Below are 25,801 nucleotides of genomic sequence, written 5' to 3' on the forward strand. Positions count from 1 at the left end.
AAGAAGTTCTTCAAGGACCTATAAATCTGACAGCCTAATGACTCTCAAAGAAAATATCGGTCAGATTTTTAAAGGTACATTTTAGCTAAACCTCTGCAAACATTATGACTACACTATCTCTCCCTACTATATAATTTTCCTACAATAGTCTGTATCTCACAAACACCTTTTTGTTCTTCCTTTGCTGCTGCTTCTACTACAACTCTGGTTATCCCCTTTGTTTTATTAGTATTCCAGTTATTGGAAAAACTGGGTACCACCCAGAGGAACCTCCAGCACATTCTTCTGCAAATCAAAGACTGATGCAAGAATCCCAGACAGGCCAGTCCAGGCTCACTCTCTGTGTAGGACACGTGAACAGTGCATATTGTCTGATTCACTCTTGGCACTTACTATCATTTATGGAATTTGAAGGACCATTACCTGGGAGACTTTAAGAGTAGGAAAGATCGGCCGGGCACGGTGGCTCACACCTGTAATCCCAGCACTTTGGGAGGCCGAGGCAGGCGGATCACGAGGTCAGGAGATCGAGACCATCCTGGCCAAGATGGTGAAACCCTGTCTCTACTAAAAAAAAAAAAAAATAGCTGGGCTTGGTGGCGGGCTCCTGTAATCCCAGCTACTCCGGAGGCTGAGGCAGGAGAATGGCGTAAACCCAGGAGGCGGAGCTTGCAGTGAACCAAGATCGCGCCACTGCATTAGAGCCTGGGCGACAGAGCGAGACTCTGTCTCAAAAAAATAAAAAATAAAAAAGGAAAAAAGAGTGGGAAAGATCATCAGTCCTTTCGCCCTCAGGGTCCGATTTCTCCCTTCAAAATTTCCATCCACTATTCTCTGAAACACCTTACCCTCTGACACTTCTTTTTATACTTCAGTGAATCATCTCAATCACGAAGAATTAAAAAGTAGTTTTTGTCGCAAAGGAAGTTTTGTATTCTCAATAGCAATGTGACTACCTTGGTCCAGAGCAATGGTTCTGAGAATCCATCTCCCTCACCTCCAGAATGTGCGTAAGTGCCATAGTACAAAGGTTAAGAGCACACACTTTGTAACAGGGCAGACCTGCAACTGCCCCTTGTAACTATAACTATACTTGGATAAATCACTTAACTTCATAGTGCTTTAGTTTCCTCATAAGTAAAATGGAGCATGCAATGGTCACTATGGCTGGCTTCCACACATCTTTCCACTTTCAATGATTCTTCTAAGATAATCGTTATATCCAGGACCCTTGCCTGTGATTGCTTCATGAATGAGCAGGTTCAAGCTACTTGGGGTCAACAAAATAGAAAATAGAGACCAGTTCTGTTGGATGTACAAGGAATTATGATGCCCCATGGTCGGTGGAAGATATCCCTTGCCCAAGAGGATGATGAGGGTTAGCATAAGGCCAACATTGTAGAGGGAGGATGGAGAGAGAGAAAGGTACTTGATGATGCTGTTGAGAAACTGAGAAGCATGAAGCCTGCGCTGCCTCCACAATTCTGGTTACTACATAGTCAGTGTCAATTGCAGGGTGTCTTACTTGCAATCAAAAGCTTAGTGATAAAGAAAAAAAAAAAAAAACAGACCTACCTCATGGAGATTTGTAGCAATTAAAGGAAATAATGCATGTAAAAAGTATTTGGCTTTACATAGTATAGAAGCTCATAGTAAGTTCTCAACTAAACATACCTATTGTTGTTATCTCAACAAAGAAACCCAGGAAAACGCCAACCTCACTTTGATTCTGGGAGGGAACTTAAGAAGGGGAGTAATGAGTAAGCCAGCTCTGATCTCTTAGCCCCTCTCTTCCCAGCTGTATTGAGACTCTTAAATGTACCCTCTGATCTCATTTTAATTCTTAACCTTTTTGCTATGTTCTGGTATCCCTTGGTTTTCATTAGTTCTTTTTTTCTTCTTCTAGAGGTTTTATTGTATCAAATGCCTTGAGAAGAACATGAAATGGAGTAAAGAGTGAAGAAATCAATCAGTGTTTTTTTTTTCCCCCTTTGCTTTATGTTTTCAAAAAATTACAAAGTGATTTTCTCTTTCAGGAGATGCAGACAGGGCTGTGTCTCATGGATTCTCTACTCCCTTGTGCCAGGAAGGAATGACAGCTTTTGTGTTTCAAGACTAGGAAAAATCATTTGCTAGGTACTACAAAATAATGGCAAGGCAGGCTTTGTTTTTGAAGATCTTGGTTAAACTAAAAATTTAAGGTAGATATTCTGGGGTAAAAGGGCTGTCCCGTGGGCAATCAAGGAGAAGAGAGGAGTAGTCTGACCACAAAGAGGTGAATTGCATTTCCATGGGCTGAATGATAGCAACAAGTGACTGGTCCCAGGAGTTGTGTGGATCTGTTATTTTGTCACTGGTGGAGAATCTTTCTCTTCATTAAGAGCTCTTTGATTAGCAAATGTCATGGCTTTGGGAGTTGGGATGAGGTCCTTAAGGATGAGCCTGCCGTGACTCCAGCAGAGTCACTTGCTTGCCTGTATGAAATCCTGTCAGCCTAAACAATGAGCAATTCAACAGCGACTAATAAGAACTGTCATCAGAGACTTTTCTACCGTTCTCTTGAACCACATAAGCCCTGGAAGTCCTATTGTTCCACTAGGAAGAACACAGGAGTTATGAAACGTTAACCTTTATTTCAACCTTAGCCATTGAGCTTGGAGTTAGATATGACATGTTTTAGAAATATATATTTTAAAAAATCTTACATTTTATCCACCTGAAATGACAAAGGAAAATTCCTACCTATTTCAAATACCTCAGGTCAATGACTTGTCTGGCCACCTAAAGTTATCTGTTACTCTGTATTCTGATGCCCCTAGGTCAAGACTGTCCATTCCTAGACAACTCTGTATATTAATGTCATTGAGTTTTGCTTTTCATTAACTTCACTTGCTACAGTTAATCCCTGAATACTAAAATTATCCAAAGGAAAATCTTGATTTTTCTTCCCTTTTCCTGTCTTTTATTTCTCTTGCAGCTTATGAACTAAAGTTCCTGGTCAGATGTTAGAAAGACAAGCCAATGTCTCTGCACATGTTAGGTAATAAAACAATCATTACACTATTAGTAACATAGCCTATCCAGAACATCTATCTACCTGACAAAGTGTTTAAAGAGGAAACACTTAGTGAAAGCTGTGAGAACAAAATGCATTTCAACTAAGGCAACGTGGTGTGCAATGCATCAAAATATGGAGATTAAAGCATGCATCCACTTTTTTCTAACACAAAACTGTCCTACTTGTCATTTTAAGAAACTGGCCCATGAAGCATGTGCTTTGATCATTTATAATAGATTCTTTCTGACTGGTTGTCAATGTGAAAATTAAAATGCCTAGTTGAGAAAGCACAACAGCAATTTTTGTAAAGAAAGATTAATCATTTGCTCCAAATAACAAAGACATTATCACTAGTTTAAATCAATCTAATTTTATTAGAAACATCTGTTTTGTTTTCAGAACTCACATGTCATATCTAACATGTCATATCTAAATTAAGGTGGCCTAGCTGTATTTAACATCCAAGATGTTTCTTCATCTATAGATTTGCACATGGACTTCAATATATCAATGTGGTACATTTTGTAGAAATGTTAAATGACAAGAGAAAGATCCATTCATAAAAAACGACATTTTTCACATATTTAAATTAATTACATTTTTAAAAAGATAATTACATCCTTTGTCTTCTAACAAGTTAGAAAATAAAGGAAACAAGATGAACAAACACAGATAGTTATTAAGAATTGTTCTTCATTAACAATAAACCTTAAACACCTTCAAAGAATTAGAGTCTAATATAGTTAAAGCATAGAGTTGTGAATTTAAAGAAATTACACTACAAAGGAAAAAAATCAACAGCATAACTCTAAATATTTACTTGTAATAATTTAAAGGTGAAATACAAGTTATTTAATATGTTCATTTATATCAAGGATGCTTGAATTTTTCTTTATTTCCATTGTTTATACAAGAAACAATATACGCATGTGATAAATGTATTTTTTTTAAAACTGTGTGCCAAAATTATCATGGATATTACCTATCAGAACTTTTATATGTCACATTTTAGCCTAGCACAAATGATTCTTATCATAGTCCTAGTCTAGCACACATGAATCATAAGTGATATAGGCAAAAACAGTCCTAATATAAGTATGTGAACATAAAGCATGGAGAAATAACAGAGATATAAGGTAGTTGTCAGTTTAAATAAGAACACAAAATGACAACACACAAACATTGTGGAACATAAACAACTGTATTATTCTCCTTGCCCTGAACTAGATAGAACATCTTACATATTTATTTATTTATTTATTTATTTATTTATTTATTTATTTATTTATTTATTTTTGAGATGGAGTCTTGCTCTGTCACCAGGCTGGAGTGCAGTGGCATAATCTCAGCTCACTGCAATATCTGTCTCCCTAGTTCAAGCCATTCTCCTGCCTTAGGGTCCTAAGTAGCTGGGATTACAGGAATGCACCACCACACCCAGCTAATTTTTGGATTTTTAGTAGAGACGGAGTTTCACCATGTTGGCCAGGATGGTCTTGAACTCCTAACCTCATGATCCACCTGCCTCAGCCCCCCAAAGGGCTGGGATTACAGGTGTGAGCCACCATGCTTGGCTAAACATCTTACATTTTATAGCTTTACCACATGCCTTACTATGTGATCTGTCAATTATCAATAATTGTATTTCTTTGAATTTGTTTATATTGGATATTGAACCTCATGCAGTTAATATATCTTTTTTTTTTTTTTTTTTTTTTTTTGAGACGGAGTCTCGCTCTGTCGCCCAGGCTGGAGTGCAGTGGCCGGATCTCAGCTCACTGCAAGCTCCGCCTCCCGGGTTTACGCCATTCTCCTGCCTCAGCCTCCTGAGTAGCTGGGACTACAGGCGCCGCCACCTCGCCCGGCTAGTTTTTTGTATTTTTAGTAGAGACGGGGTTTCACCATGTTAGCCAGGATGGTCTCGAACTCCTGACCTCGTGATCCACCCGTCTCGGCCTCCCAAAGTGCTGGGATTACAGGCTTGAGCCACCGCGCCCGGCAGTTAATATATCTAATGAACACATTTCCTGGATTTAAAAACATCAAAGAATAATTTTTTTTCTATATAGAGTGCATTTTTCAAACTGTGATGTCCAAAATACTAGCTCTAGACATGTTAACATATTCCATGTTTAAAAGGGTTTGTGGTCAAATAAGTTTGAGAAATTCTGTAAACTGTGTGTGATCCCTTGTAAAGTCACATTCTAATATTTTTAAAAGACCCAACAGAGGTGAAAAATTTAACAAATAAAATGAAAAATACACTAGATGGGATTAAAAACAGATTAGACATTGCAAAAGAAAAGATAAGTGAATTGGAAATTATATCCACAGAAATGATTCAAAATGAAGTACTAGGAGAGAAAAAGGGGCTGAATAAAAACGAACAGACCATTAGGACCAATTAGACAAATATGAGCATTCTTTTTTTTATTTTTTTAAATTTTTTAATTTTTTAATTTTTTTTTATTTTTTTATTATACTTTAAGTTCTAGGGTATATGTGCATAACGTGCAGGTTTGTTACATATGTATACTTGTGTCATGTTGGTATGCTGCACCCATCAACTCGTCAGCACCCATCAATTCATCATTTATATCATGTATAACTCCCCAATGCAATCCCTCCCCCCCTCCCCCCTCCCCATGATAGGCCCCAGTGTGTGATGTTCCCCTTCCCGAGTCCAAGTGATCTCATTGTTCAGTTCCCACCTATGAGTGAGAACATGCGGTGTTTGGTTTTCTCTTCTTGTGATAGTTTGCTAAGAATGATGGTTTCTAGCTGCATCCATGTCCCTACGAAGGACGCAAACTCATCCTTTTTTATGGCTGAATAGTATTCCATGGTGTATATGTGCCACATTTTCTTAATCCAGTCTGTCACTGATGGACATTTGGGTTGATTCCAAGTCTTTGCTATTGTGAATAGTGCCGCAATAAACATACATGTGCATGTGTCTTTGTAGTAGAATAATTTATAATCCTTTGGGTATATACCCAGTAGTGGGATGGCTGGGTCATATGGTACATCGAGTTCTAGATCCTTGAGGAATCACCATACTGTTTTCCATAATGGTTGAACTAGTTTACAATCCCACCAACAGTGTAAAAGTGTTCCTATTTCTCCACATCCTCTCCAGCACCTGTTGTTTCCTGATTTTTTAATGATTGCCATTCTAACTGGTGTGAGATGGTATCTCATTGTGGTTTTGATTTGCATTTCTCTGATGGCAAGTGATGATGAGCATTTTTTCATGTGTCTGTTGGCTGTATGAATGTCTTCTTTTGAGAAATGTCTGTTCATATCGTTTGCCCACTTTTTGATGGGGTTGTTTGTTTTTTTCTTGTAAATTTGTTTGAGTTCTTTGTAGATTCTGGATATTAGCCCTTTGTCAGATGAGTAGATTGCAAACATTCTCTCCCATTCTGTAGGTTGCCTGTTCACTCTGATGGTAGTTTCTTTTGCTGTGCAGAAGCTCTTTAGTTTAGTTAGATCCCATTTGTCAATTTTGGCTTTTGCTGCCATTGCTTTTGGTGTTTTAGACATGAAGTCCTTGCCCATGCCTATGTCCTGAATGGTACTACCTAGGTTTTCTTCTAGGGTTTTTATGGTATTAGGTCTAACATTTAAGTCTCTAATCCATCTTGAATTAATCTTCATATAAGGAGTAAGGAAAGGATCCAGTTTCAGCTTTCTACTTATGGCTAGCCAATTTTCCCAGCACCATTTATTAAATAGGGAGTCCTTTCCCCATTTCTTGTTTCTCTCAGGTTTGTCAAAGATCAGATGGCTGTAGATGTGTGGTATTATTTCTGAGGACTCTGTTCTGTTCCATTGGTCTATATCTCTGTTTTGGTACCAGTACCATGCTGTTTTGGTTACTGTAGCCTTGTAGTATAGTTTGAAGTCATGTAGCATGATGCCTCCAGCTTTGTCCTTTTGACTTAGGATTGTCTTGGCAATGCGGGCTCTTTTTTGGTTCCATATGAACTTTAAAGCAGTTTTTTCCAATTCGGAAAATTCCCTTTATTTCTTTCTCTTGCCTGATTGCCTTAGCCAGAACTTCCAACACTATGTTGAATAGGAGTGGTGAGAGAGGGCATCCGTGTCTTGTGCCAGTTTTCAAAGGGAATTTTTCCAGTTTTTGCCCATTCAGTATGACATTAGCTGTGGGTTTGTCATAAATAGCTCTTATTATTTTGAGGTACGTTCCATCAATACCGAATTTATTGAGCATTTTTAGCATGAAGGGCTGTTGAATTTTGTCAAAAGCCTTTTCTGCATCTATTGAGATAATCATGTGGTTCTTGTCTTTGGTTCTGTTTATATGCTGGATTACATTTATTGATTTGCGAATGTTGAACCAGCCTTGCATCCCAGGGATGAAGCCCACTTGATCATGGTGGATAAGCTTTTTGATGTGCTGCTGAATCCGGTTTGCCAGTATTTTATTGAGGATTTTTGCATCGATGTTCATCAGGGATATTGGTCTAAAATTCTCTTTTTTTGTTGTGTCTCTGCCAGACTTTGGTATCAGGATGATGTTGGCCTCATAAAATGAGTTAGGGAGGATTCCCTCTTTTTCTATTGATTGGAATAGTTTCAGAAAGAATGGTACCAGCTCCTCCTTGTACCTCTGGTAGAATTCAGCTGTGAATCCATCTGGTTCTGGACTTTTTTTGGTTGGTAGGCTATTAATTATTGCCTCAATTTCGGAGCCTGCTATTGGTCTATTCAGGGATTCAACTTCTTCCTGGTTTAGTCTTGGGAGAGTGTAAGTGTCCAGGAAATTATCCATTTCTTCTAGATTTTCTAGTTGATTTGTGTAGAGGTGTTTATAGTATTCTCTGATGGTAGTTTGTATTTCTGTGGGGTCGGTGGTGATATCCCCTTTATCATTGTTTATTGTGTCTATTTGATTCCTCTCTCTTTTCTTCTTTATTAGTCTTGCTAGCGGTCTGTCAATTTTGTTGATCTTTTCAAAAAACCAACTCCTGGATTCATCGATTTTAATTGATATTAACTGGTTATTTTGCTCATTAGTTGATGCAGTTTCTTCCTAGCCTCGATGGTCTTTACATTTTGGCATGTTTTGCAATGGCTGGTACCAGTTGTTCCTTTCCATGTTTAGGGCTTCCTTCAGGGTCTCTTGTAAGGCAGGCCTGGTGGTGACAAAATCTCTAAGCATTTGCTTATCTGTAAAGGATTTTATTTCTCCTTCACTTATGAAACTTAGTTTGGCTGGATATGAAATTCTGGGTTTAAAATTCTCTTCTTTAAGAACGTTGAATATTGGCCCCCACTCTCTTCTGGCTTGTAGAGTTTCTGCCGAGAGATCTGCTGTTAGTCTAATGGGCTTCCCTTTGTGGGTAACCCGACCTTTCTCTCTGGCTGCCCTTAAGATTTTTTCCTTCATTTCAACTTTGGTGAATCTGGCAATTATGTGTCTTGGAGTTGCTCTTCTTGAGGAGTGTCTTTGTGGTGTTCTCTGTATTTCCTGAATTTGAATGTTGGCCTGCCCTACTAGGTTGGGGATGTTCTCCTGGATGATATCCTGAAGAGTGTTTTCCAACTTGGTTCCATTCTCCCCCTCACTTTCAGGCACCCCAATCAGACGTAGATTTGGTCTTTTTACGTAATCCCATACTTCTTGCAGGCTTTGTTCATTTCTTTTTCTTCTTTTTTCTTTTGGTTTCTCTTCTCGCTTCATTTCATTCATTTGATCCTCCATCGCTGATACTCTTTCTTCCAGTTGATCGAGTCGGTTACTGAAGCTTGTGCATTTGTCACGTATTTCTTGTGTTATGGTTTTCATCTCTGTCATTTCATTTATGACCTTCTCTGCATTAATTAGTCTAGCTGTCAATTCTTCCACTCTTTTTTCAAGATTTTTAGTTTCTTTGCGCTGGGTACGTAATTCCTCCTTTAGCTGTGAGAAGTTTGATGGACTGAAGCCTTCTTCTCTCATCTCGTCAAAGTCATTCTCTGACCAGCTTTGATCCGTTGCTGGCGATGAGCTGTGCTCCTTAGCTCCTTACTCTTTGCAGAGCAAGGTTGCAGAAGCCATCTCCCAGGACTTTAAAGTCCAGGAAGGATTTGATAAGAGTTTCAACTTAAACTCAGATATTAACATACAGAGCAGAGGGCTTTTTCTATATGATGAACGTTAAGATGATAACTGTCAGACAGATTATTGTATATAAACCATAAACATTACTGTAGATCCACAAGCCCAGTGTCAAAGAGAAATCAGGGAAGTCTCCATAATAATCATGAATATTCCCTAAATTCCAATTACATATATCTCCTGGCACCTTATATGTATTCTTATACCTGGAAAAATTCTGAAATCTAGTAAGGGTTCAGAGAGCCAACCTGTCTAACATCACACAGTAATGGACTGTAGAGCTGTGATTCATGTCCCAGACTCATTGACTGAAAACACCAGATTTTTCTGTTACAGTTCACATTCTCTCAGGATATCATGAAAAGGAAACTATAAAGTCATCTAAGAAATCATTTTACCAAAATCCTCTTTTAACTTGGAACTAGTGAAAAGTAAAAGCTTTGCCCAAGCCTGAGAGAGCAAAACCTAGACCCCAAAATGCTAAACCTCAGTTTAGTACCCTTTTGCTTTATGTGAGATTAACATAAAATTTTAAAATAAATTGAGTTTTTCCTACACAGTAATTATTTCCTAAGCTGCTGTATTCTCCATAGTTGCCTTAACACATAGAAATACTGTTTCAAGAGTAATAGGTAATACAACAAAATGCAATTAAAATTATCATCACCCTGTGTATATGCTATTAAAAACCCACCTAGGTTATACCTACACCATTGATGATTTTGCCCTTGGGCTAATATGGAGAATGTTTGGATTGTAGGATGATAGGCCTAAAAAGAGTCTTAGAGAAGAATGATGCAAAAGCCTGCCTCTATAGATGAGGAAGAGAGGTCCAGGGAAGGTAATCCCACTGCTCAATGTCATGTGGTGAATTAACGTTTCAGTTTGCACTTTGATCTTCTGATGCACTCTGGTGCTCTTTTCACCACACCACTTTTCTTTCCTTTATCCAAATTTACTCGATTTTATCTCTGCACAACTAACTCTAAGAAAAAACACTCCAAACAAAAGAAACAGGATTTTTAAAAAGATAAACCATAGGGAAATACAAAAGGTTAATATACAGGCTATAAATCTCAGTACAATATGATTTCTAACCCTTGTTTCCCTTAGTGGAGAATTTACCCAGAAAAAAGTCTCATGTTAGAGATATTCACTGAACTTGCTTCCGGCTTTTTGACTTCTTTTTTCAGTTTCCAAGGAACAGCAATTGATATTAACAACTAAATCTCAAGCTCTCTTTTTTAATTTCCACCAGCTGTAGTTAAGGCATATGCCTTTCCTATTCTTTCAAAATTCTCTAGTTCATAAAGCAATCTGAAAACATTATTTTAACAAGGGTACCTAACCCTAAACCTTCAAAAATCCTGCATAGCTATAATACTGCTTATTTTTCACACACTGCCTATTCTTCTCTTTGCAGATGTCACTTATACTGAATCATAATGTCTTGCCTTTTGGAAGACATGTCATCTTTTTTATTCATAAAACTTGGCATCTTTCTTTGTCTAAGTGAAAAGGAATCATAAGTTCTTTGTCTTTCCTAGAGGAAAAGGTCTTTATGAACTTTATTAATAAATGATATTTAATTACTGCCAAGAATAATGAGGTACATACTTCATTCATTTATGATTAAATTCTCTCTGCATCAATAGCATTTATTTTTCTTACAGTGAGCCTATTAAAAAAGAAAATTGACCACCCCCCTCCAAATTCTTGGTTTAATGTACTTTTGATTTAAAAAGAATTCTACATCTCGGGAAACAGGCACCCACCCTCGCCAGCTTCAGTCATATCCTCATCCCCAAAGGCCTTCTAAACCCTTGTCTGACCTGGATACTGAAAACGCTGGCACTTGCCTCCAGATTTCCCTTTCTCTCACCTGTCATTTTCTCCAGACTCTTATTATCTGCAATATGAAATGCTGTGTGCTGATAGATATTGGCAGAACCTGGTTAAAATTCATTTCACATAGCTTGCTCTTACTTCAAAGGAACAAAGGTTTTGGGTTTTTTTTTTTTTTTTTTGCTTTTCTTTCTAATCCTAAGAACAGAAAACCAAGTTATCTTTTTGGTGTTAAGCATGAAACTGGGTCTTTGTTTGAAAAAGCAATATCTGATGTTTCCTCTTTTTTCAACTCAAACAACTGGGCACTTCTGTATGACACATCCCCATACCCCTGCCTTGGAATTTTGTTGTGTCAAGCACTGCTGACAGCTGACAAACTGCTGTGTGAAGGGTGATGCATACCCTCACAAAATTCCTGAGCCTGCAAAGGAAAGAAAAGGCCTCTGCCTCAAACAGGGAGAGTACATTTATAGAGATTCTCTGCTCCTTTCATGCAGCTGGAATCTGTTTCAGGATAAGATGGCTCTCTCCATCCCCAAGCAGAGAATTTGTCTGGTACCCACCCCAGCTCCCCTCCCGACCCTCTGTTCATTGGCAGGCGCATATGCACTTCAGATCACTTACTACTTGTGCTGCCAAAGTCCCAACACATTTCCAGCCAATTCTACATCACAGGAGTTTAGCCCAGAAATAATAATTGAAAATGTGATATTTGAGCAAAACATAAAAATCCAACAAATGTAACAGCCAAATCATTTAACATAATCAAAAGTATTTTATACTGATTGATTGATGCACACAGGGTTTAAATTAAGCAACCAAAATGAAGACAATAAAATTAATTATTGCTTAGGGTAGGAGACTCAGCACAGAGTTTTGCTGCCTGCCTTTGTCAGAGCACTGCATTAATATGGGTCAACAGTTACAACACCTTTAATGTCTAGCACATAAACCATCATCTAAGAAGTGTTTGACTTGCTTATCACCATCTGTCACTTAAAGAGATCTTATTTGAACTTCACTGCTGTCAACCTCATAAAAGATGTAATTTTTATACTTAGATTCTGGATAGACCATGGGAGGAAACATTCCTGCAGCATTTTTGATTGAGGCATTTTTTTTTCTTCCTACAGGAAAAAGATGGCATTCTGCCCAGGTATACTGGCACATTGGACTGGACATTCTTGAAGACAACACAATTCAGTGTTGATCATTTTCTTTACATTTCATTCTGTGCTATGTTCGCCTGTGAAATCCTTGAAGCCAAATAAACAAACAAAATAAATAACAGGATGCACTTAATGTGCTTACAGAATTATAGGGTTTTGAGAGATGGCATGGTATCCTGCTAGAAGCCATAAAAATATCTCAGCTGTTTCATAGTGTGCAGAAAATATATTGGTTTTACATTTTATAATTTCAAACTCTGTTGTCAACAGGCAACTTACGTTACTTTATATTCCACTCATCACAACCCACCATAATTCCCATGGCAGAGCAAAGTAAAATATATTCCTCTGTGCTGACACTACTTATTGTTTTTTGTCTCCTATAAATGATTTGTGGCCCTGCTTTGAATTTTGGTAAGAAAGTGCATTTCCAGAAGCTTTTATAAGAAACAGCACATTATACAGCTCAGGAGATTCAGTCTCTTAGGAAACAGGAAAAGGCCATTTGGCTTTTTCTCACAACCATTTATGTTTTCTCCCATTTCTTTTTGCCAGCGTCCTTCAGGATTCTCTTTTCAGAGAAATTCATCAAGCAGCTATTGAATCTATTAATCTCTTGCTTTAGTGCCCATCAGCCTGCATCTTCCTCAGGTAATCATTGTAAGCCCTCTACAGCCTCCTCTTAAGGTGCAGGTCAGACTATCTCTTCCATTTCTATTTTATTGTTGATTCAAAGACTATCAGGTGATAATTGTCAAGAGCAAAGGAGGAGTTGACACCATTGTCCAGGAACCTAAAAAAGATTAGGAGCTCTGCCCAAGGCTTTATACTTCATTGGTTTCAAATATCTTACCCAAACATTGGCTCTCCAAGTCATAAAAGAGGACAGATTCTTTTGAAGAAGATATGTACATCTCACACTGAGATATTATATCTTCATGGAACTTTCTTTGGCCTCAAGTCATAACCTGTTTTGACAGGGCTATCTTCTCAGGTCCTCCAGGTTTGTGTTGAAGGAGGGAATTGAAATGGAACTGTAAATTGTGGCTCTCACTGTTTCAGGGATCTGCTCTGATAGTTTCCAGGGGTAAAAATGTGAGATCTTGTTGAGAAGAGAACAAACTGCTTCCTCAAAATGGTTCAAAGTCAAGTCAGCTCATCTAAATCTACCTTACTGATATTTATGAATGAAGCTTCTGCTTAACTGAAGAAATAAAACTGTAGTGCAAAAAAATCATAACAAAACCACCCACATTAGTAATAAAATTATAAAGCACAACTAAAGTTTCCATCTGAAAAACATTATTACATTTCCTTAAAACACTTCCAAGCTTGGAATTACATTTATGACAATTCAACTAATCAAGAATCACAAGCATTAAGTTCTTTGCAAATTCAGTTAATCCTCACATCAACTAAGGTGTGAGTGCTATTATTTGCCCATTTTATAGCTAAAGAAGCCAGGCCCAGAGAGGTTAAATAGCTTGTTAAAAGTTACACAGCTCGAAGTAGTGCAGCTAAAATTTAAACCCATGCCCTGTATCCAGAGACTACACTTTACCCATTAGACATACTGCTTCCCAATTTACCACTGTGATCATTCCTTTGTACTTTGCAAATCACTTGTACTTATTTCCTGACACTTCCCAATAAATATCTCCCTAGTTTTTAGGTCTCCATTTTTGTTAGGAAACATATAAAAGAAGTTTTAAACAAAGAAGTCCATCTTCTTTCTTAAAGGGTGCTTATATTTAGAGCTATAAGCAAAATGCCATTTCCTCTTGATGTGTATTGAGTCATCAGAGTTTATCCACCATGACAGGGAGAGATGAGGCTGTAGGAATATCAAGGGAAGCCACAAAGCAAAAGTAAAATTCACGACTAGTTCCCTTTTATTGCAAACTTAGTACATGTTCATAAACACAGTCTTAAATTTTAAAATCTGCCTTACAAATGCTTAGGCTATGTGTATTTTCTTTATTCTAAAAATAAGGAAAATGAGGTTTATTGTTCTACAGATAAGTTATAGAATTAGGTTTCAAGTCCAGCTCCCTGTCTGAGTCCCTCACCATCCAGACCCTAACCTCCTTTCCTCTGCATTGATTGCAGTTAGGAACACTGGACTCCTTTACTAGATAATCTGAAATTCACCTTTCAGAAATGTTGTGTCAGAATTTGTTTTAAAATTCAGTGAAAGAATGCCATGCTATATATATTAAGCTTAAGTCTCCAGGGTGGGGAATTACTTCGTCAACTTCCCAAGGGAACGTGCTCCATTTTATTTCATTAATCTGAAGTAAGCAACTCATATTTTCACACAACCTCATTTCCATTCATTCAGCTGTATTGAAGCCAGTTCCTGTGGTTGGCTTCTTCATTGTTCAGGAAAGATTTCATCAACTAATTGAAAGGAACACAGCTCCGTCCTCAGCAGAGCTAAATACATAAAACAATTTCACCACCAATGCCAGACACATTATCAGTGTCCTGATCTTTGGCCTTTGATACTTTCAAGAGATGTCCCAGGGGAAATCTTTAGCTGGAATGTTAATCTGTTGCTTCTCTGACCTTCTACACATGTACCACATTATTATTACAACCCACATGCTTCTCTTTTCACGCTGTCATTTTGACAATAGAACCATCGGACAATTCGTCTTCAGCCTAGATGGCTGGAACAAAGTGCATACCAGTAAGTGAAATCAGATTGGCTAATGGTATTGTTTAAAATGCAATAACATTTCTCTTCTGAAATCCACCCAGATTTCAAATGATATGTCGTGCCTGTGGGATGCTCTGCAACAATTAGCTACTGGTGATTCATCAAAGGGTCCCAGGGTGGGGATTTCTTTTTAACTTTTTTCTCAACATGCTTTAGAAACATAAATTAGTCCCTGGATTGGATCAGTATGGATTTATCACTCAAGTTTCCTGTCTTTACCCTCTTTCTTCTTTCATCTGGCAGATGTTTGTTTCATCTTCAGATTTACTGAAAGTGGTGCCAGAGTCTGAGAGCATTTAGCAATACTAAAAAACCATTTCTTTTAAGACTCTGCTCAAATGTTAAATGTCACCTCCTCAGAGAGGCCTTCTTTTGACCTCTCTACCTAACATAAACCCACTCCTGTTAGTATCTATCCTCTTTATCCTGCTTTCTTTTTCTTTATAACACCTCTTATCACCTGTCACATGATATATTTATTCATTGGTTGACAGTCTGTTTCCCACCACTAGCACATGAGTTCCATGATTACAGGGACTTCATTTATTTGTTCACTGCTCTCTTTGCAGGGGCTAGGGCAGTGCCTGGCTCAGAGCCAAGGGGGTTGTTTTGTGTATTCCTTTATGAGATGGTCAAGCAGGTATGGCCACAAGAGGAGACACAAAAGAGGCTCAGGAAAACAAAATTTATTCTACTCACAGGTCCTAGAGACAGAAGGCCCAGCATACCACATAGGACCATACGGGAAAGACACCAAGGTGGTCAGGAAGCAGAATACAGGTGCAAAGGGAAGGTTTAGGGTACTGTTTCTATCGAAGTTTCTAAGGGAAAAGCAAGACAGGGCAGGGTGAGTAATTTAGGACTGGCTGGTTTGAATAATTGTGATGAGCTTTGGGCTATAAGGGTGATCCTCTGTTGCCTGGTCCTGGCCCTGGGATGATTAAGGCACAGGAATAGTGCATCCTGGGGTGTGGGGGTCCATAGAGGAGGTATGGCTCCGAACCAGTTTGTTTCAAGATCAAAGACATGTGCCCTGCTGTGTTCTCTGCTGTCTCTAAGAACTGGCTAGCCCTTGGAGGGGCAGTTTCTCCCCAGCCAAATAGGTGGGGTTTTTTTCTTTTTAAACATATTAAAACATCTTAGAGATACTATACAGAAAATGTAAAAATATTTACAATACATGAAGCTCATAGTAGGGGCTCAAAAAACATTTATATTTGTCGAGTGACAGAGAACCTTCTACCCTCAAACATATAAACAGGGAGATATTATTCAGGCACACGAGCTGCAAATCTCACCAATAAGCAATAGGCATTTTTCTGTTACAACCGTATAATGAAAGCAGAGGAAAGACTATTAAACACCAATTACTGTTTCTTTCTAGTCCAACTTTACCAACTGAAGCTTTTGAAAAATATGCCTTTGGAAAGCTCTAGTCTGTTTTATTTTATGGAATCTTTTGCTATGCTTCATGCCTTACTATCATTTTCAAACATATAGAGAGTAACCAAGGTTTGTTTAAAAATATTTCATCTTAGATGCCAGGAAGTTCTGAAGCTGTTATGAATAGAGCTTTTATCTGTATACTTGAGCCAAAGGCAGGCATACCTCTTTTTATTGCACTTCACTTTATTGCTTTTTCTCAGATATTGCATTTAACAAATTAAAAATTGGTGGTAACCCTACATTGAGCAAGTCTATCAGTGTCATTTTTCCAACAGCATGTGCCCACTTTATAATTGTTGCAATATTTTAAATTTCTCCTCATTATTATATGTGTTATGGTGATCTGTGATTAGTGATCTTTGATGTTGCTACTGTAATTGTCTTGTGCTGCCATGTACCATGACCATATAAAATAGCACACTTAATTGACAAATATTGTGTATGTTCTGACTGCTTCACCAAGTGGGCATTCCCTCAACTTTCCCTTCTCTTCAGACCTACCTATTTCCTTAGACATGACAATATTGAAATTAAGACAATTAATAATCCTACAATGACCTCTAAATGGTCAAGTGAAAGAGTCACATGTCTCTCACTTTAAATCAAAAGGTAGACATGATTTCACTTAGTGAGGAAGGCATATTTTGAAAGCCAAAATAGTCTGAAAGATAGGCCTCTTGGGCCAAACAGATAGCCAAGTTGTGAATGCAAAGAAAAAGTTCTTGAAGGGAATTCGGAAAACTACCCCCACTGAACATGTCAACGATAAGAAAGCAAAACAGCCTTACTGCTGATATGGAAAAAATTTGAGTGGTCTGGATAGAAGATCAACTCAGCCTGAAAATTCCCTTAGGCAAAAGCATAATTCAGAGCAAGAACCTAACTCTGTTCAATTCTCTGAAAGCTGAGAAAAGTGAGGAAGCTTCAGAAGAAAAGTTTGAAACTAGCAGAGGTTGGTTCATGAGGTTTAAGGAAAGAAGCTGTCTCCATAACATAAAAGTCCATGGTAAAGCAACAAGTGCTGATGTAAAAGCTGCAGCAAGTTATCCAAAACATGTAGCTAAGATTATTAATAAAGGTGGTCACATGAAACAACAGATTTCAAATAGCCATCTGTTTGAAAAAGATGCCAACTAGGACTTTTCTAGCTAGAAGAAAGAGGAGGAAGAGGAAGAGGAAGAGGAAGAAGAAGAAGAAGAAGAAGAAGAAGAAGAAGAAGAAGAAGAAGAAGAAGAAGAAGTAGTAATAGTAGTAGTAGTAGTAGAAGTAGTAGTAGTAGTAGTAGTTTTTGTTGTATCAGTAGTAGTAAATAACTTATTTCAAAGCTTCAAAGGACAGGTTCTCCAGGGGCAAATGCAGCTAGTGACTTTAAGTTAGAGCCAATGCTCATTTACCATTCCAAAAATGCTAAGGCCCTTAAGAATTATGCTAAATCTACTCTGCCTGGGCTCTATAAATGGAGTAACAAAATCTGTATGACAGCACATCTGTTGACAGCATGGTTTACTGAATATTTTAAGCCTGCTGAAGAGAACTACTGCTCAGAAAAGAGATTTCTTTCAAAATATTACTACTCATTGACAATGCACCTAGTCACTTAAGAACTCTAACAGAGATGTACAAGAAAATTAATATTGTTTTCATGCCTGCTCACATAACATCCATCTGTAAACCATTAATCAAGGAGTAATTTCTAATTTTGAGCCTTACTTTTTAAAAAACACATTTCATAAGGCTATAACTGCCATGGATACTGGTTCCTCTGATGGATCTGGGCAAAGGAGACTGAAAACCTTCCTGAAGGGATTCATTATTCTGGATGCCATTAAAAGCATTCCTGATTCATGGGAGGAGGTCAAAATATCAACATTAGCATGAGCTTGAAAGAAGCTGATTACAACCCTCATGGATGACTGTGAGGGGTTTAAGACTTCAGTGGAGGAAGTACCTACAGATATAGTGGAAATAGCAACAGAACTATAATTAGACATGGAGCCCCAAAATGTGACTGAATTGTTGCAATCCTGTGATAAAACTTTAATGGAGGAAGTATTGCTTCTTATGGATGAGCAAAAAAATTAGTTTTTTGAGGTGAATCTACTCATGGTGAATATGCTGTGAACACGGTTGAAATGACAACAACGGATTTAGCATATTATATAAACTTAGTTGATAAAGCATCAATGGGGTTAGAGAGGATTGACTTCAACTTTGAAAGAATTTCTGCTGTCAGTTAAATGTCCTCAAAGAGCTACAAAGAAATCTTTTGTGGAAGGACAAGTCAATTGATATGGCAAACTTCACTGTCTTATTTTAAGAAATAGTCACAGATACCCCAACTGTCTGCAACCAACAACCTGATCAATTAACAGCCACCCACAGCCACCAACGTCAAGGCAAGGCCCTCCTCTAGCAAAAAGTTTATAACTTGCTGAAGGCTCAGATGATTTGTAGCAGATCTTAGCAATATTTTTAAATTAAGGTACGTACATTGTTTTGTAAGACATAATGCTATTTCACACTTAATAAACTATAGTATAGTGTAAACATCACTTTTATATGCACTGGGAACCTAAAAAGTCTTTGAGACTCACCTTATTGCAGTATTCACTTTATTGTGTAGTCTGGAACTGAACCCACAATATCTTCAAGGTATGCCTATAATAGTAATAACCGGAAAACCTTCTAAGATTGGAGGATAACACGTATGTATGTTGGTGGGGAGAGAACACATGCCTGCACCTTCAAGTACCTCTCTACCATAATAAAGTATCCTAAGTGCTGTATGTCACTTCTGCCCCTTTGCAGATGGCCCAACAGAAGTCAACACTGTAAGCCATATTTACCCAGGCTCATGGAACATTATATACTTTCGCACAGTGACTTAGTAGCCTAAAAGAGTTTCTTTTGGTTCTGAAATCAACAAATTAACTCATTATTAATTAGTAACAGTGTCTGTACAACTGGTAGGGAATGCTTCAGGACATAGTTACATGAGAAGGGCATAAATAATTCACTTTCTTTGGATCCTCCATGGACTGTCATTATTTTCTTTTCCTCTTGAGAAAATGACCAGTCTTTTTTGGCAGATGTGATAATGACTACACTGACACAACAACAATTAAGGAGAGTTACTATGGAAATCTACAGTGCAATCCTAAATGGTGATAAGTAAGACTAGCTAAGGAGTCATAAAAAGGTGCGGTTCATGATCATCTGGTTACAATATTTAAAATAACTTTCCATGTTTTTTGTTTAATGTTTACTTTTTATACCCCCTCTCCCATTTTGAGGACACTGCTACACTCTCCTAAAAACTGATTAAATTTCTAGTCAAGATTAATGTCACATTCCAAGTCTCATTGATGGGAGACAGGTATAAACTAAGAATGAAGAAAAGTGTAAGTCAGGAGAGGAAGGAAGATGAGAGATATGCATTGTAATTAAGATGTTATTTTATATGGGATAACGTGTCTGTGGGAGAAGAGATTATCCAAACACACTAGTATTTAGAGACAGAAGTGGTCTCTAAAAGCACTCTTTGAGTCAATAGTAAGGTGTCCCCGAGGGTAGTGGAAAGGAAGGACATGATGTAACTAAGTGCAAATTATAAGTTTTAAGGAAGGAAAGGTAGAAGCTGAAGAATGACAAGAATTCCAGAGCCTTCCTCCACTCCTAGAAGGAATTTCACACACATTTTGACTTTACCACAGTGGACTGCATGGTTAACAGTATAGTCTGAATGTCAAATTAAACCACATGGTTGCTGCTTTCAAAGGATGTCAGTGGGAGCAAGAAATGAATACACAGAAGACCAGAACCCTCAGCCTCAGGGACTTTTCTTTTTGAGCAAAAGCTTGTTGTATCCTTTCAAATCTAGCTCCAATATGTACTTTGCAGGGTTATTGCTTTTAATCTTATTGTTAGCTCCCTCTAAAGAAATTTGTAAAAATGTAATGACAAATCCCGGAGCTGCTTAAACCTGCATAGAACACTTCTAATTTCTAATTCATCTCAATGGAGATTGAATTGTGCAGGTCAACTTTTCATTCAAGGGAGAGAGACATGAGAGCAGATTTGTTTGAGTTAGTTCTTCTGTAGAAATGAACTGAATTTTATCAACTTTAATGTACTGTTTTACAATCAGTAAAAACATTTCCAGAGGAAATAAACAGCCTTTAACATTTGGAGCTCTTATATGAGTAACCAAGGAGGTTAGAAAGATAGAAGTGAGTTCAAAATATGATAAAAACGTAACATTCTCTGAATTATTAAGGCAGTCAGGATATACTAATTGAGCACATACCATGGTCAGGCATGGTTCTGGGCTTTCATCACAGCCATGCTGATCAGCCTCTTAGAAATGATCTGGGCAACTGCTTACCAAATAGGGGTATCTGAAGTACCCATTTAAGCCATGTCTGATCCCTTAACCTGGGCTCTGGGTCTTACTCCTCCCTGCCCGGCAACTCTCAAGGTACTCCGGTACATTTGTTTCCTACTGTTGCTGTGACAAATTATCACAGATTTAGTGGCTTAAAAAACAAAACTTTCTAATGGTTCTGGAGGTCAAAAGTCCAAAATGGATATTATGGGGCAAAACTCAAAGAGTTAGCCAAGCTACCTTCTTTCTAGACGCTCTGTAGGCTCTGTTCTTTCCCTTTTCCAATGTCTAGAGAATGTTCACAGTGTTTTGTTCACAGCTGCATCACTCAATGTCTGCTTCTGTCATCACATATCCTTCTTTGACTCTGACCCTTGTGCCTTCCTCCTATAAGGTTTCTTGTGATTATATTAGGCCCACCTGAACAATCCAGGATACTTTCTCCAGTTTAAAGTTCTTAACTTAATCACCTCTGCAAAATCCCTTTTGTCAATTTACAAGTTCCAGATATTGGGATATGGGCATCTTTGAGGAGTTATTATTCTTCCTACCAAAGAGACAGAACACCATGATTTACTCTTCCATTTATCTTCACCCTCCCCTTTCTCTTGCTTCCCTTCCAATATGCTCTTGGAACTTTCCAAAACAGCCCTCAACTCTCCCAACATCATTTGCCTCTTCACAGAAACTGCTCTTTACAAGGTCTCTTAGATTCTCATCACTGAGATATTTAACTCATCTATTTTTAGGGCTTATCTTTCTTGATGTCTATTAAGGATGACACACTGATAACCATTCTCACCTCCTTATAAGTAATAATAAGGCAGCTTTTATTATTTAGTATTTACTGTATGCTGCAGCACCAAGCTTAGCATTTTATAAATATTATTTCATTTGTTCCTTTCAACAACCCCATGAATTAAGCATGATTTTCCATACTTTATGAATGACAAAATGGAGGGTTTGGGGGAATAACCTCAAATACTACCTAGCATTTTTTAAACCTCTGTCTCTAAACCCTTCTTTTCTTTCAGGTGATGAACCTATGCAACTGACTAGCCCTGGGTGTCTTCATTTGGCTTCCTCAAGGTGCCTCTATTTCTTTACCCAGTGAAATGCTACCACCCAAGTCTTACCAGCCACAAATCTGGCAGTCATCTCACACTTTTCCTGTTCTTCCTACATCTAAGAAGCCTCCAAACACAGTATTGATTCAACCTTCTAAATGCCCCTTGAAGCTGCCCCCTTCTTTCTATTTTCATAGCCACCACCTTAATTTTGGCTTATCTTCACTCTTATTTTCTTGTGTTGATTACAGTCATGTAACACGTACTGGCACTTTGGTTAAGGATGCACTGAATATACAACAGTGGTCTCATAAGATGATAATACTGTATTTTTCTGTAACTCTTCTGTATTTAGATATGTTTAGATACACAAATACTTACCATTGTGTTGAATTGTTTACAGTGTTCAGTACAATAACACGCTGCACAGGTGTGTAGCTTAAGAGCAATAGGCTAGACCATGAAGTCTAGGTGGATGGGATGCTACACCATCTAGGTTTGCGTAAGGGCACTCTATGAGGTTCATACTACAATTAAATTCCCTAATGATACATTTCTCAGATCACATCCCCATTGTTAAGTGACATATGACTGTAAAAAAAAATAGGTTCTTAACTGATTTCCCTGACTTAATTTTTACCCATTCACTGTATTCTCATTTTTGTAAATTTATTGTGTACCTTGTTTCCAGAACCATCTTTGGAAAGTACACTTTTTTGTCCTGTTATTTCCATACTTAAAATTCTGTAATGACATCTACTTGCCTTCTTGTCTGTCTTCTCATGTCTCTGTGCCTCTGCTCAGCTGTTCCTTCTGTTTAATACACCCTACCCACTCTTCCCTCCTTTTCTTCCTCTCCCAGTAAACACTGAACTAAATTAATAAACTTAGAAATAAGTAAGTGAACATTTGGATACTTTTTATATTCAATAAAAATAAATGCTAAAATTATTATGAGATGATTTGTTTATTTAATTTAAAAATTTGAAACAATAAAAATACTGAGATTGATTTGACAAGACAGGTAAGCACTTAAATTATTTAAGAGGTGCGACTTGGTTTTTTCCCTCTCAGGAAATCATTTTGTTAATACATATCAAGAACCTTAAAAGTATTTGTACATTTGACTTAGTATATCCACATCTAAGAATTTATGCTAAGAAAATTATCAGGCATGAAATGTGCAATTAAAGATTATATTCTCGAATGTAAGTCTATGTTCAAGGAAAATGCATTGTTCAGTATTTTTTAACAATTATTAATTACAAGCTGGGTGTGGTGGCTCATGCCTATCATCCCAGTACTATAGGAGGTCAAGGGGGAATGATTGCTTGAGGAGTCTGAGACCAGAGAGGTCTCAAGGTGGATTGCTTGAGGAGTTTGAGCCTGGGAAACATAGTGAGACCGTATCTCTATAAATAAAAACAAAATGAGCCAGGCATGGTGGTTCATGTTTGTAGTCCCAGCTACTCAGGAAGCTGAGATAGGAGGATCCCTTAAGCCTGGGAGGAGGAGGTTGCAGTGAGCTGAAATTATGCCACTGCACCCCAACCTGCGTGACAGAGTGAGACCCTTTCTCAATATTTAAAAAAAGAATTCTTTATTAGAAAATAATTTAGAGACATGTCCAATAAGTAATGATTAAAGATTAATCATTAAGATATGTAAATGCTAGAATATTTTATACCTATTAAAAATCACATTTCCAAAAACATAGCATAAGAAAATATTTATGGGTGGGGGGCAAGATGGCCGATTAGAAACAGCTGAGGTTGGCGGCTCTTACCGAGAAGAACAAAAGCAGTGAGTGAATTCTGCACCTTCAACTGAGGTATCCAGGTTCTCTCATTGGGACTGACTAGGTGGCACAACCCATAAAGAGCAAGGAAAAACAGGGTGGGACAACAGCCCACCCAGGGTTAGGGAGCCCCCACCCCCAGCCAAGGGAGGTGGTGAGTGATTGTGCTACCCACCCTGGGAAACTATGCTTTTCCCACATATCTTTGCCACCTCAGGACCAGGAGATCCCCTTGGGAGCCCACATCTCCCAGCAAAGGGCCTTGGGTTCCAAGCACAAAGCTGTGTAGACTTTGGCAGCAGCTGCTTGGGTTGGTGGCCACTGAGGCAGGTACTGAGATGGAGGAGTTGTTTTGCATTCTCCAGGCCTGGGGATTCTGGTGAGGCAGGGGATCTATCCACTCCCATGGGAAGGGAGATAAAGCCAGGGAGCCAAGAGGTGACATTTAACAGGCCCCACTCCTGTGGAGTCTCACCAGCTAAGACCTACTGGCATAGAATCCCTGTGGCCAGTGATAGCAGGCTGGAGACTGCCTAAGATGACCAAGTTCCCAGGGGAACAGGTGGCCACCATCTCTGTGACTCTAGTCTGCTGTTTTTCCCCTGCTGGTGCAGGGGACACTGGGCGGTTTGGACCAAGAGGAATTTCCCACAACACAGCACAATGGCAGTGGCAGATCATTGCCAGACTGTTTCTTTAACTAGGACCCTGATCCATCCCTCCTCACTAGGCAAGGCCTCCCTGTGAGAATTTCAGCAACTCCAGCCAGGGATTTATGGACAGAACTCTGATATCCCTGGGATGGAGCCTCTGGAGGAAGGGGTGACCACAGTCTCCACGGTTCACCCTACTTAGTCTTTCCTGCCTGCTGGCTCTGAAGAATCCAGGCAGTCTGGATGAGGGGAATTCCCTTCAGTGCATCACACTCGCTCAACCAAGGGGCAGCCAGGTTGCTTCTTTGAGCAGATTCCTGATCCCCTTCCTCCTGACTAGATGAGATCTCCCAACAGGAGTTGCCAGAAACCTCTTACAAGAGCATCCCAGCTGGCATCAGTTTCGCTCCTCTGAGATGAACTTCCCAGAGGAAGGAGCAGGCTGCCATCTTTGCTACTTTGCAGCCTCTAGGTGTGGGAGAGACACAGGTAAATAGCATCTGGAGTGGACCCCCAGCAAACTGCAGCAGCCTTATGGAAGAGGAGGCTTACTGTTAAAGGAAAAACAGAAAGCAGTAGCAACAACAACAAAAAAGACCCCACAAAAAAACCCATCCAAAGGTCAGCAGCCTCAAAGATTGAAGGTAGGTAACCCCACAAAGATGAGAAAGAATCAATGCAAAAACACTGCAAATTAAAAGATCCAGAGAGGCTCTTCTCCTCCAAGTGACTGCAACACTTTCCCAGCAAAGGCACAAAACTGGGCTGAGGCTGAGATGGATGAATTGACAGAAGTAGGCTTCAGAAGGTTAGTAATAAAGAACTTCACTGAGCTAAAGGAGCGTGTTCTAACCCAATGCAAAGAAGCTAAGAACAATAATAAAATATTACAGGAGTTAATAACCAGAATAGCCAGTTTAGAGAGAAACATAAATGACCTCATAGAGCTAAAAATCATAAGAACTTCACAATGCAATGATCAGTGTCAATAGCCAAATAGACCAAGTAAAGGAAAGAACCTCAGACATTGAAGACTATCTTGCTGGAATAAGACAGGCAGCCAAGACTAGAAAAAAAATGAAAAGAAATGGGTAAAGTCTTAGAGAAGTGTGGGATTATGTAAAAAGGCCACACCTACAACTGATTGGGGTACTTGAAAGAGAGGGGGGAGAACTGAACAAAGTTGGAAAACCTACTTCAGGATATCATCCAGGAGAACTTCGCCAAGCTAACAAGACAGGCCAACTTTCAGATTCAGGAAATTCAGAGAACCCCAGTAAGATACTCCAAGAGAATATTAAGCCCAAGGCACATAATTATCAGATTCTCCAAGGTCAAAATGAAAGAAAAAGTGTTAAGGGCACCAAGAGAAAAGGGCCAGGTCACCCACAGAGGGAAGTCCATGAGACTAACAGCAGACCTGTCAGCAGAAATCCTACAAACCAGAAGAGATTGGGGACCAATATTTAACATTCTTAAAGAAAGGAATTTCCAACCCAGAATTTCATATCCGGCCAAACTAAACTGCA

Source organism: Piliocolobus tephrosceles, chromosome 4 (assembly GCF_002776525.5).
Source record: "Piliocolobus tephrosceles isolate RC106 chromosome 4, ASM277652v3, whole genome shotgun sequence".
NCBI lineage: Eukaryota > Metazoa > Chordata > Mammalia > Primates > Cercopithecidae > Piliocolobus > Piliocolobus tephrosceles.